This window comes from Pinus tabuliformis, chromosome 1_2 (assembly GCF_031772625.1).
Source record: "Pinus tabuliformis cultivar Carrire ecotype Pingquan chromosome 1_2, CPIR1, whole genome shotgun sequence".
Classification (NCBI taxonomy): Eukaryota; Viridiplantae; Streptophyta; class Pinopsida; order Pinales; family Pinaceae; genus Pinus; species Pinus tabuliformis.
Genome location: NC_142298.1, coordinates 43,046,758 through 43,058,053, shown reverse-complemented (window position 1 = coordinate 43,058,053; position 11,296 = coordinate 43,046,758).

The window sequence follows — 11,296 nt, the reverse complement described above, 5'->3', positions numbered from 1 at the left end:
GTACCATGTGTGCTAAAAACAAGTCCAGCAATATAAAATTAGGTTTGTACACTCCACTTCTAGTTCCTTCTCATCCTTGGGAAAGTGTTTCCATGGACTTTGTTGGGGGACTGCCTAAATCTAGAAAAGGTCATGACTATTTATATGTTATTGTGGATAGGTTCAACAAAATGTGTATTTTAATACCCTGTAACAAACAGATTACAGTTGAACAAATAGCAAAGTTGTTCTTTCAACATGTATGGGTTCATTTTGGATTACCCACTTCCATTGTATCTAATCGAGATTCCCGATTTGTTGGGAAATTTTGGTCAAGTTTGTGGGAATTGACGGACACCGAACTGAAGAAGAACATAGATTTTCATCTGTAAACAGATGACCAAGCAGAGGTGGTCAACTGGACAGTGATCCAATTACTTAGAGGCTATTGCAGCAAGCATCCCAAATTTTTATATGAACATTTATGTTATGTGCAACATGCTTACAACTGGGCTAAACATTCTTCTACATAGAGATCTCCTTTTGAGACCTGTTTTGGTTTCACACCAAGGTCTCCCTTGGATTTTGTCTTTGGTAAAGACATAGCGGTTGATGGACACAGTGATGTGGACAAGGCAACCAAGTTCATTGAACAAATCCAAGAGATTCACCAGGCAGTATAGGAACAGCTGGAAAAGAGCCAAGCCAAGTACAAGGCAAGGCATGATAAGCATCGGATTGAGCATAGTTTCCAAGTTGGTGATCAAGTCTGGCTGTATATCAGCAAAGACATAATGCAAGGTGAAGGTAAGAAGCTGAAGCTAATAAGGTATGGACCTTTCAAGATACTTGAGAAAATCAGTGAGAATGCTTTTCACCTTGATTTTCCAGCTTACATGCATATCTATTCCATAGTTAATCCAGAAAACTTGAGACTGTTTGAACCTTCATTGATTGAAGATCCCAAAGAGCAGAGTCAATTGCCTTCTATTGATGATCTGTTGCCTGAATATCTCAATGAATTGCAGGAAGATACAGTCCTGGATAAGAAGGTGAGAACTACGTGTAGAGGGGATGTTGAGTACCTTAACATTGGACTCAAAGGTTCAAAACCGAGCAGTGCAAGATGGATAGAAATTGGGCAAGCGAGGAATCTATATCCTCACTTGATTGATGCTTAAAAACCAACTTTAGGTGGTCCAAAAGCTTTTTCAGTGGGAAGGCATGATCCAAATGGATCCTAGAAAACTCTCTAAGTTTTCATGAACTCTCTAAAAATCATGCAAAGACTAAAAGTCTTATAAAGATCAAGCTATCGGAAGGAATCCTCAGATAGTTGCAATGGCGATCAGTGTGGATCAACGAGGGCCGATGATCTAGCGTAGAGAGTCACAGACCATGGTAACACGCGTTGACACCAACAAACAAATGCAGGGACAAATTTAAGCAGCGGAGGTAGTTTCTGATATGCGATTAGCGACAAGTCGCTAATCGCATATCACAAGGAAAACCTCTTAGTGAAGAGAAGTCCCAAGCACCCGAACCCGAAATAATTATAAAATGTGGAAACTATTGTTGCGGTTCTGTCGGAGCTGTATTCCACAAAACCGGTAGAATATCGGAGGGGCTTCGAGTGGTAAGCGGTTTCGGCCAAGTTCCGCCTGATGTCATACAGCGATTGTCATGCGTCCCGGGGAAGAGAGATAGAACCGCTCACATCAGACGAGTAAACAACATGCTACTCAGCCGCCCAATATGAACGACGATCATAGGATTTGGGGCCCCTAGATCAACGACGGAGACGCGTTTCGATGGATGACCGGATTTCACAAGATTATAAAGCAAGGTCACATAGGATTTGAAGTTCGATATGGACGATGCATTGGCAGAAGGCCGTGTTTCGTGGGCATTCTTGGAGTTAACAGGAAAAACGGTCGTTTCAAACATGTCCAAGAGAACTAACACTCATTTGTTATGAAATAGGTGGCCACCTCCCTGTGAGGCGTTATACAGTGATTGATTACGCAGGACAGAGGGATTCAAATGGACAGAGGGAGGGGAACTAGAAAGCCAAGAAGCGGGAACGAACAGTCAAGAAGCAGATTGGCTTAAAAGCCACAAACTGACAGAGAGAGAAAAAAAAGTCAAGAGCAGTAAGCAATAAGCCGAAAGCATAGAGAAGAAGCCGAACTGACCTACAGAAGAAAAGGTAGCATCGAGCCAGGATTAGGACAGAGATAGAGAGGGTGAGAGAGTCTATGTACTCCAGAGAAGGCTTGAGGGGTTCAAGTGCACTCCTCTGTAATGCCTGCCATGTATTGAGTCTCAGATTGGGCTCATACTACTGTGACCAATAGAGGTCAAGAGTCAGTGAGGAGAGTCTGTGTACTCCAAAGACTTGAGGGATCCAAGTACAGTCTCGCTGATTTATACCTATTCAGTGAGACTCAAATTGAGCTCACTGTTGTAAAAACTTTGTTTTGAAAACATAATAGAGAGGCCACCACTGAAGGCTGGACCAGGAGACGTAGCCCAGGAGTATTAGGTGAACTCCTTATTAAACTTGTTGTGTTTATATGTGTTGCTTATTATGTTTTCTTTAACTGCTTCATTTCCTGTGTATTTCGCAATATTATCGATCCGTTGCACAAAATCACATAGGCACATCCACGCACATGAGTCTGTAATACCTTATTGTTTGTCTTAAATCAATTTCAGATCATGGACACCCTCTTGAACACAAATAACATCCAGGAAGAAATGTAACACGCAAAGTAGGAGTGGGCTCCAAAGCCGATGAAATTACCATGCAGAATTCTCTCAAGCCACTAATAAAAGTGAGAAACCAGGTGAAGGGAGAAGAAATTAACGCTTTTGTAAACCAAACTTGGTGGAGGAGACAATGACAGCGAAATCTCCACCACTCCCAAAGTAAACGAAGGTTGGATAAAACCGACAAATTAACCGAGCTCGGACAACAAACTTACAACCACCATACTACCACAGCAAAATAGCATTCCTGAAACTCGACAAGTGCCATAAACCCACTTCCCTCTCCCACACACAATCCCTAAGAGAATGAATGAAACTTCGCACGCAACACCGTTAAACTCACCGTATACCATACATAATGGAAAGACAAGATAATTTCCCTCCTTACTATCCGCCAAGTATACGCATTCATAGCACACGCGCAAGCCTCGATGCTCATCACCCCATCGCAGATCATTCTCCTCAAATTTAAATTTCAATGCTATTTAAATTTTAATATTAAAAATTAACAAATTTTTAAAATAATGTATCAATATAATACAAATAAAATGATAATATATTTTATTTTAGGATTATTTTTCATTACATATACATGAAAATGGTTATTTAAAAACATATAATTTAGATCTTAGGTAAAATATACAATTTATATCATAAGCGAAACTATATAATTTTTTATGGAAATGTCTTTTACATTTTATATTAATGGGAAAAATGTTACTTTAAAAAAATATATAATATTATTTTCATTTTATTTTACTTTATATTAATGAAAATATATGGTTTTAAAAATATATAAAATTTAAATTTGTCAATTTATTTTATAGACTAAAAAATGTATTTTGATTTTTTTATAAAATAAGAAAATGTTAATAAAAAATAATAATAATAAAATTATATATATATATATATATATATATATATATATATATAATTTTAATTAATTTTGTAATATTTAAAAAAAAAAATACTTCAAAATAAATTTTAAATTTTATGTCCTAAATACTATTAAAAATATTTAAATATTAAATCCTACCATCTATTTATTAAATCTCAACCTTTTTTATCATCACAAAAACATTCTATAAAAATTTAATAAATGTTAAATTACTACTATATAACTATTAATTATTAACAATTAAATTAAAATTCTAAAAATTATATTATAAAAAAAACTTTTTATTAACCTAATGAAAGCTAAAATTTTAATTATCAGTATGTATATTTTACAATGATAAAATTTCAATGTTCCAATGTAGCTGTTATTGTAAGTGGTAAACAATATCGTGGTTGTTGGTATCTCAAGAGGTCTCTTACCCGACAAGTTTCAATCCACAAACACGTTTTGATCCTTGTTGACCTATCTTACTTTGCAAGCTCTATGTGGTTTCAAACCAAAAACACATTTTGATCCTCGTCAACCTATCTCTTTCAGAGTGCAAACTCTGTGTGGTTTCAAACCAGAAACAAATTTTGATTCTCGTCACAAACTCTGCACGATATGTGGAGGCCTCAGCCATGTGCAATGATACTGCCCTCTCTAACATCGTAAAACCCGAGAAATCATCTATCAAATCGAATTCACTTTTCGACCAAATTATTGGTACAGTCAAATGTTTGCGAGTTGCAATGTAAATTGCACTATTAGTTGTTGACACTTAGAGCCATTTGATAACAGTGGAAAATTTCATTGAAGCAATTTGGTAGTAGTAAAAGATTATCCCAGCAACCTTAAATGGAATATGCGAACAAATTCGAGGGTTTCTAAAATGACATATCCATATATACAAATTTTCATTGTGCTGCTGGTATAGAAAGACTTTAATCCATTTTTCTCTGTTCCAACATTTTTTGTGCAAAACCATTTAGCGATTCATATACAACCCAAAACCATGAAAAATTCTACACTCATGGCTATTGATCACCCATGGAAGATTACACTCACTCTGTTAGGCTCCCATACTTTGCCATTTGGAAATGGCAATGGTACAACAATACAGTAAAACGATTTGGCAATAGTGGAAGATTGTTGCAGTACATTTCAATGTAATGTCTTCGTTAATTGTGAATGTCTTAGGGCTTTTAGAATGTTATAGTTATATACACTATTTTTTCACCGGTGTTATAAAGGGATTTTAAATCCAATTTTCCCATGTTTCAAAATTTGTGTTCATAGATATAAAATATTATTCAAAAATGCCATAAATCCTCTGCTCTCAATCATGAGAGATGATTATAGTTAGCCATTTGACATAGAGAAAAATTACCTATTATCATATTATACTTTGGCCGTTTAGCAAAATTTCCAATGTTGGTTCATCTATTAATCCAGTGTTCAAGGGTCAGCGGAACCATGTCTGCTTCAATCCTGCTAGCTACCCTACTGCAATACTTCGGTATCTATCTATGTACACAGTAAGGACTATTTCAAACTTGGATTTTGGTATGAGATCTTGAAACTAACCTGCTCAATAATAATACATATTATTTAATGTAACAATACTTTTTTATTTTACAAATGAACCTTTCACAATTATCTTGTTACTACACATCTTTCATTTGAACAAGTTATGCCATGCCATTAAAACCAACAAGTTATGCCATGCCATTATAACCAATGGATCGTATAACTCATAACAAAGGTTTACAAAAAATCATACCACTGTAATTATAGAAATTTACTTTTATGTTTTGAAAGATATCAAATCAAGAATTCTTATATATTTGACTTTAGGTTAGATAGGGAAATTCACAGAGGAAAATTCCACTCCTTCTAACTAAGTAGAATGACAATCACACCCAATTTTCCCTCTGAGTTAGTTTGCATTTCCAGGACAATAGTAGACATGGACCTTACCATACAAGGTTTGTCCAAAGGCATCAAAACTTTTTCGATTCCATCCCAGGAACTCACAAACTCGCAAGTTTGTCTTAGGGATTCCACTAGCCACCCATCAGCTCAAGAATACCCTGACAGACAAAGTCATGCCCTTCCTCAACAATCATGATCAACGAATCAAATGATTTCCAGTCTCCCCTCTCAGATGCCTCAGGTATTTTCCTCCCCCCTTCTTGGCTTATGTCCCTATCTGTGATGATTTATCTCTAAAGATGGGAATAACTCTCTCTAATTATGTGGTAAGTAACCTATAATCTACTCAATTACCATATTAAAAATAAATTAAATATTTACTTTTTCATTGAGAAATATTACAAAATCTTTATCATATTTATATTATACAAATTTTAAGTTTATACAAATATTAACTAAATAATAACATATATATTAATATGCATGTGTAACCTATAACTTTTTGTTTTTTGTAAACTGAGTCGAGATTCTATTACTTCAACTTAAAGGAAAATATACAAACAAGAGCAGATCATTGCCCGCCCATAAGGGAAACCGGGACCCATCTATAGTTTTTAACCGCCATCCACAGAAAATACATGTCCAAACTATCTAACCATACAAAATAACCAACTACATCTTCCACAAGCAACCAGTTTCGTGTTTGAGTCATTACCGTGCAGGTTTACAAAAATCAAAAACTGAAAACAACAAAAAACCTCAAGACAGCATTGTTCTGCTCCTATTTCTTCGGGGTGTCCAGCTTTGGTCCACTCTCAGTCTTGATCTCAAAGCCATTCTGTTTGAACAACTGCAGAATTTTATCCATCTTACGGTCCTGCATAATCAGGGTCATCTGGATATTCCTTAGTTCCCTTTTAAAGTTAGGGAAACTCTGAGCTAATTCCACCATTTCACCTGCAACTTGCTCCATGGCTTTAGCAAGGAGTCTTTTCATGCCCCAATAAGCATGCAAAGACTATTTATATAGTGACAGCCTTCCTCTAGTATGTCCTGGATCAGGGATGAAGCTCTCCCAGTCCTCCATTTCCGGGTCGGAAGCAGCCTGCATGGCTTCCTCTTCCAAGTGGTCAATGATTTTCCTGACATGTGGATCAGTGTCCTGAACATAAGCAGCTTCTGCTTCATTCAGCTTCCTTCTCATGTCTCGCTTTCCCCTGCCTCTACCTCTGCGCTCCCGCCCTGCTCCATCTTCGTCTTCCATGCGGGACTGTCTACTCCCTCTACCCCCGGCTCCACTGGACCTTCCCCGACTCCACTGAGTCCCTCGTCCCTTCGCTGGCCTCCCGCGCCGTCGCCTTATACCCGCGTCCTCGTCAAAGTCTTCCGGCTCCTCCCTCTGATCCTCTGATTCATCTGGTTCAACACTCCGACGCCGCCATTTACCCACCTTCCCTCCTGTCGCCCTCGGTTCCTCATCTACCAGGTAATCCTTGAGATCAAATTCCTGGTCAGATTCATCCGTAAGATCCAAATATATCCGCGGTAAGAATTCCTCAGAAACACATTTGCCTCGTGCTGCCGCCTCGGGCAAACCCTTTCCTTTCTGCTCAACAGACTTACCCTTACTGCGTGTCCAGCGGCCTTCTCCCTGCGCCAGACTCCCTTCCATACTGGACACTGTCGATGGCTGCATGCTGTAGTCTCGCCTCCAGTAGATAACCTATAACTTTAATCACTGTGATAAATGGTAATAATGAAAATAATCTATCTTACTTAAAAAAAGTGTGTTAAAATCTATGTAGTTTAGTATAAAAAGAGACCCGTCACAAAAAAATAAAAATAAATATCAGATGTTTTTTATTTAAAATAAATATTAGATGTTTTTTATTTAAAAAAAATAATCATTATACCAAATTAAACTGAAAACAATTATATCACTCCTCAATCTCACAAAAAAACAAAAAATATGAGATGTTTTTATTTAAAAAAAAACCATTCATTATACCAAGCTAAACTAGGAAACAATTATACTGCCATCGTTGAACTATTCTAAAACAATTTTATTCCCCTCCTCCAAAACAATGTTTTGTCGGTATACATCTGTAGCCTATAATTTTAATAATTGTGATGCTAATAATTACTAAAGACAATAATGAGCCTCTCAGCCTAGCAGGGACAGTGAGACATCAATCATATAAAGATTTTAAAATGCATATTGAATGCTTTTTAAGGTATTTATCAAAGTTTTACCAGCCATACAAAAGAACATGTAATTTGGGCATAGGGTGGAGAAGAAGCTAATAAATTATCGACATGTTTGAAACCTCTTGACATTGACATTTGTAGTTTATGGTTGGAAAGCTTGGTTGATTTAAATATTGCAAAGATTTTTAATTTAAATTGTGCGGTAAAATATGTTAAAAAAAATATTATATAAATTAGTGTAGGAAGTTTCTCTGATTCAAATGGTTTTGCAATATATATTAATATATTAATGCAAAAATAGTGTATGTTTTAAATTATTATGGGAAAAAAATTATTTTTGAAGTTTAAATAAATTAATCTATTAAATTTTAGAGTCAAATTTTATGGAAAGGCTTGAGAATGAAAATTATTTTTAGAAGAAATAAATAACCTAAAATATATTCAAATTGAAACAATTTCTTAATAAAAATATTCCAATTCACATAATGAATTATTCATTTGAAAAAAAAGAATATTTTTTTATAAATTATTATTCTAACTCACATAATCAATTACTTATTTGAAAAAAATATTTATATATTTATTTTTTTATAAAATAAATACTCACTAATCATTCTCCTTAAATTTTAATTTCAATATTATTTTGAATTTTAATATTAAACTTAAATTTAAATTTCAATATTATTTTATATTTTAATATTAACCAACAAAAAAAGTTTGAAATTTTATTTTGGGTGTTTTTTCCTTACATATATAAAAACATTCTTTTTATTTTTATATAAAATGAAATTTTATTATTTAAAGGTATATAATTTATAAAATGAAATTTTATGATTTAAAGGTATATAATTTAGATGATAAGCAAAAGCATTTCTTATTTTATATAAAATAGAAAAACGTCATTTAAACTATTGTAGATCTTCTGTTAGATATATGGAAATGTGTCTCTATATATATAATTTTTCATTTTATATTAATGATTAAAATATATTTAAATTTTTTTATAAAACTAAAAAATATATTATTAAGAAATAATAATAATATGTTTTATTAAAAATATATATATTATTTTGAAAAATAATTTGACTTAAACATATATATTTAAAAAAACATGTAACAAATTTTTTAACAATACTATGATTTATTTATATTATATTTATATCTATATATATATATATATATAATTTTGTAATTTGTTTTTAATTAAATTGAAAAGTAAAAAAAACAATTATTTTTTGAAGATAAATCATACCATTGATTTATTAAATTTCAACTTATTTTTATTTTTATTAAAAATATTCCATAAGTTCTTAAAATTAAATTCCTATTATCTATTTATTAGTTATTGATAATTATAATTAATAAAGATTTTAAAGTTCTATTGTGAAATAAACAAATTTGTTAACATAATGAATGAATGAAATTTTAACGTCCACGAGACTAAGTGTATGTGACTAGTAGCTTCCCTACTTTTTTCCCTATGCAATTCAATCCTCTTATTATTAAAATTAATGATGAGTTGACCATACCTTCTAAAGTCTATGGGACGAGTAGCTTCCCTACTTTTTGCCTTTTGCAATTCAATCCTCTTATTATTCAAATTAATGATGAGTTGACCACACCTTCTAACATCCCTCACTGAAAAGACAATGCCAAGGAACCCATGTTAACGTCACTGTATGTCCCATCATTGAAAAGGAAATGTCAAGGAACTTATGTTAACACACTGATGCAATTGTCTCCGATATATTGTTGTAATTGTCTCTGATGTCTCTGAAAGCATCACATTTCAAAATGAAATATTTTTTCGATTCCACTGCCCCAAAAGTGCAAAAAGTACACACCCGCACTTCCCAAACTTCTTTAGGTCTTTTCCACCGGTCTGTTTCGCGTCATAATTGATGCGAGTTAGTTCTTAATTGAGGAATAAGAATATTTGCTCTCCATGGCATGCTAGCTCCAATGTACATTTTTTTGTTGGAGATCACACGCGGAGTTGAATTCTTGAACATAGTACTTATTCTTTCTACCCAACTATTTTCCCCATATATGCTAACGAAACTTCTCCATAACATAACTCTTCAAATCCTTGTTATTTGTGGGACATGCATTGATGTAAATATTTCATTTTTGCATCCATTTGAGGTTTTGTCTCATCCATGATTTCTTTCTTTCACTCATTCCTTCATTGAAGATTACTTGTCATCTATCTTTTGCCATTTGCTCAATTCTTTGAAGATACCCTGTAAGACGCACCATAGCAATTTCTTCGATGGAAGTTGCTCATGTTTCACTAAACATTATCTCATAACAAACAGAACTTTTTATTTTAAACTTGCTCATGATCAAGCGTTTTTGGATTTTCATAATTTGCTTCCATTTTGACAAAGGAATGTTGCTAGCCCACAATTCAATATAATATTACCAAACAAACTAGGAGCCCAAAAAGCACATTAATTGTTTTCCAATCCCATAACTCTACATCTGTTTTGAAGAGCATATAATGCTTCCACCCTCCTAAAATTCTCTTCTTTCTGCAATGCTCCCAATTAAGCTTGTTGTTGAAATCAATCCCGACGTACTTGTATTCATTTACTTCTTCAAGAATGTTGTCTTCAAAGAAGAACATATGATGGCTCTGCTTCTTTTTATTTGAGAAAATCATTATTTTGGTTTTGTTGGTATTGACTTGCATCCCCACTACTTTACAAAAATGATAAGGGCCTATAGGTGAATTTGCAATCCCTGGGCCAATTTAGCAATCAATACAAGGTCATCAGTGTATAAAAGAAGCTTTATCACAAACTTCCCCAACCAAACACCATCTCCACCTTGCAGATTTAGCCACTCTTCCAATTTATCAATATATAAACCAAAAAGAGTAGGGGATAAAGGGCAGTCTTGCTTGACTCCGATGTCACTTCTAAAGCTTTTTTAAATCTCTGTTGAATTTCTAATTTTGGCTTTCACCTCTTCAAAAAACCTATGGACAGCGACTCTATAATGCAAAGGAATTTCAAGTTCTTTGATTCTACACCACAACTTATTTATAGGGATTGTGTCAAATGCCTTTTTGAAGTCAACCAAGCATCAAAATAAATCTTTTTTGCCCTCCCAAACCTTTTCAATAATGTGTGTCAACTTAATACCATGATCTATTGTAAAATGCTTCGACATAAAACCTACTTACCTTTTGCTTTCTTTTTTTAATATATTAAAATATATTAAAATTTAAAATAAAACTTAAAATTTTAATTCTTAATATGTAAAAATATATTTTCCGTGTGGTTTCAACCCATAAATACACTTTGATCTTCGTCGACCTATATTTTCGGTGTGGTTTCAACCCATAAATACACTTTGATCTTCGTCGACCTATATTAGAGTGCAAATTGTGTGGTTTGTGGAGGCCTCATCCATGTGCAGTGATACTGCCCTCTCGGACATCGTAAAACCCTAGAAACCATCTATCCAATCGAATTCACTTTTCACCAAAATATTGTTACAGTCAAATGCATGTGAGTT